Source organism: Marmota monax, unplaced genomic scaffold (genome assembly GCF_021218885.2).
Source record: "Marmota monax isolate L192 unplaced genomic scaffold, Marmota_monax_Labrador192_F-V1.1 WCK01_AAM20220418_F8-fsc00002, whole genome shotgun sequence".
Lineage (NCBI taxonomy): Eukaryota > Metazoa > Chordata > Mammalia > Rodentia > Sciuridae > Marmota > Marmota monax.
Window position 1 is genome coordinate 2,989,332 of NW_026693571.1, and position 3,583 is coordinate 2,992,914.

General features: G+C 28.7%; 1 non-coding gene across 1 annotated transcript; it reads left to right on the top strand.

Annotated features, from left to right (window-relative positions):
- Positions 1-2,885: 2,885 nt before the first annotated feature.
- LOC124102799 (small nucleolar RNA SNORD35) lies at positions 2,886-2,973 on the top strand. The gene has a single exon (XR_006854994.1). It is a non-coding gene; the product is annotated as a small nucleolar RNA SNORD35 (small nucleolar RNA).
- The last annotated feature ends 610 nt before the right edge of the window (positions 2,974-3,583 follow it).

The window sequence follows — 3,583 nt, forward strand, 5'->3', positions numbered from 1 at the left end:
ATTTTGGGCATTTTGTGACTTAATGTATATGACTAAATTTTAGGATTTCATTTAATCCTGATATATTCAAAACTTATCAATATCTTTTGAATTTATCTAAAACATTGCCCTTATTTTTCTAATTGCATCTCTTCATCAGCATAGCAACAAAGTAATTTTTCAAGATATTGACAAAAAATATATAGATAAAATCCCTGCCTTCTAGATTCTTAGATGTATGGGGTTCTATAGTATGGATGTGACCAAAATAAGCATACCAAAATAAATGGTGCTCCAAAAAGAGGTATATGTGTAGTGCTTTAATAATGGTAATGGTGCTCTGCTAGGAAGAGGTTTTGATAATTCTTCACAAAGTAGAATTTGCCTAAATTCTTCCACAGGTTGAATAGGAATGTGCTGTATGAAAAAAAAAAAAAAAAAAAAAAAACAGTGTAATTGGAGTAGGGAAGGAAATCATTACCCAAGAAACACACATGCAAGCACACAGAGGCTTGCTGTTTCCATTCAGCCTATACATTCTTAGTGACCCGTAAGGAACTCATATTCCATGGTGGTTCAGAAACCTGCTACTATACCTAATAGCATTATCTTATAGCCAGTTGTTTCTACTTTGGTATGCTTAAACAAATTTTCTCAATTTCCATCAGGTTAGTGTTTTTTCACCTCTTATGATTATATAGAAAAATAATCAGTTATTCTTATTGTTGTTTTTACTATTGTTCCTATTGATAACATATGTTTTTTCTCTTTTTAAGCTTTAAGATTCTAACTGTACATTTTATTTGAAAATTCAAGATGTGTCCTTTTACCAATGTGCTTGATAGTCTTTCCTGGGTTCAACTGTTTCTTAAACTGTATTTTCCACTTTTATGGAGCCAAATATTCATTACTTCATGCAAATGTGCGGTACTTCAATAAATTTTGCCTATCTTTCAAAAGGTTCTTAGACTTAACTGCAGGTGCTTTCAGCATCCTGAAATATAATTCATAGAGATCAAGAGATTTAGAGTCATTTAGAGCAGCTATCTTCTTTTCAAAAATCTCATTTATTTTGAGCTTCAATTTTCTATTTCAAATATTTGTTCTATGCTATAGGACATTTCCAAATAAATGTATTCTCCACACTTCAACTCAGCATAACCAAAAATATATTTGTCATCTTCATGTCATCTCCAACATGCAAACACCATATTATCCCCTTTTCAATGTTCATTCATGACACTATTATTTTTGTAATATAATTTTCTTTATACAGTTGTAAGCAAAATACATACTCTAATTATGAAATCAACCTAAACACGCTATTGAAGTTCAATTGCTAATATTTTATGAAAGTCATTGAAGTCATTGTTTTGCTAAAAAGGCATAAGCCTAAATGTTCAGTATTCTCACATAGTGAGTAAATAATTCTTGATCTTATATTAAAGGTAAACAAAAGTAGGGAAAAAGGTAATAATGGGTTGAAACTTGTACCCCTCCCAACACACCTGAATAATATTGTATTATGACAGCTTTTTTCAAAAAGGGAAAGGATTCTAATTTCCTTGTCTAATTTCTTGAAGCAGCAGTGCACAAAGAGACAAAGACTACCAATTAATATGATGAATATTTATTCTTGTATTTTAATTACCATTTGTCAGTTTTCAGCTGAATTAAATGTATTAAGGGTGAGCATGCACAATGCTGAATTCCCCAGCCTTCCTTCTAGTGGTAGCCACATTCCAAACAATATTGATGAATAGGGTAATTATGCTAATTCTAACACACATACTTAAAAAAGGAAGCTCCACCTCTTGTTTTTCTCTTTCTTATATCCTGCTTCACAGAACACATATATGATGACAAATGCCATAGCAGCCAAGTAGGAACAAGAAGAAAACCTGGGAATGATTTTACTGAAGGGGGGCAGGGTTTATATATATATATATATATATATATATATATTTTTTTTTCTGGTAAATCTATCATATAACTCATTTAAAACTATGCTTTCATTTGGAGTACCCATAAATTGGGTAATTGAGTATCTGAACATGTCTTTTATAAGATCTATTGAAAGGTAATTAAATTTGTGTGCAAACTAAAAAAAAAAAAAAAACAAAATTATAAATTCATCTTCCAGTTGAACTCACATAAACATAATTGTGTAAGAATGACTTAAAATCTTAGTACTAATTCAAAATACTGTCAAAGATAAAATATTTTCCGTGTAATAATCTTTTATATTTCTTAAAAATAAGGAAACAAGGCAATATGATTTTGCTTAAGCCAAGTTTTAACTTTAGGTTAAAACAAATTTACCTAGAATTAAGTAGCAAATCCATTCCAATTAACAAACTAGTAATCACTCTAAAGTCAAAAACAACATATAGAGAATACCAATATACACACAACCTTCTCACCAAAAAAAAAAAACAAAAAACAAAAAACAAAAAACAAAAAATAAGAAAATTCTGAACTGGTGATATTTGCCTTTAAACAAAATGTATATTTCAAAATCAAACAGTTCAGAATCAGAGATTATTTGCATTTATTTCTAAAAATCTTAAATAAATGGTATTGATTTTAAAGATTATGAAATGTTTTTAAAACTCAAATTTTGAGCAAAATTCACTCAATACTCAATTATAAATAAACTATTTGGAAAAAATTATTATATGATACTTAGTGTAAGGTTGTTTTATCCCATTAGCTTAAAGATTATTAAAGTATAATTTATCTCCCTTTAAGTAACTTTTTAGATTTTGTTTAAATCTGAATTAGATGAAATTTTTTTTTATGTTTCCTATACTTATTTTTGTAAATAGTGTAATCTGTATTACTTGATTTAAAATTTGAGGCAATATAAGTGTAAAGATGGTTCCGTAACTAAGTTACATTATGTTTAAAAATATTACTGTCTTTCATGCTGGCCTTCAGAAGCTTGCCATGGATACTGCTGAGAAAGTCAATTGGCAAAGCTGATGCCAGAGGAAAGAAAAAGTAAATTATTGCTGTCTTCCTTTAATCGGTTCTTGTAATATTCAGATTATTTAGAACCATGCAGACCAAAGATTTTGTTCTAATTAAACTTTTTGTTCAATTTTTTGATGCATATTTCCAATAAACTCTCAATGTCAGCAACATTACAAGTAATTTGTGATTAAATTGAATGTATTTTCTGAAATCCCTACTTGATCTTATTATCTTTAGACCATTCATACTTAACACTCTATGCTTCTAAGAAAATGATTGTACCTAAGAACTCTTCGTAAAAAATGACTGCATAAAGGTGACAGTAAACCAAAAGTTATAATAACATAACTATTTATATATGTATGTTTTTGTAGAGATTCATATAAATAAATTCAATCTATAATTGGGCCCAGGAAATGAATTGTGTTAAAGAGAGAAGAAAAAAATATTTCAGAAGATTTTGATTCTTTATAAATTTTCTCATGTATATTAGCAAATGTTTTTATATACTAGCTGCTTTTCTTAATGTCCCCAAATGCAAATTAGAACATCTGCTTAGGCAACAGGTGCTATTTTAAAGACCACTGGATTAAATTGCAGATATACAGAAAAAAAAATGTATAGGAAA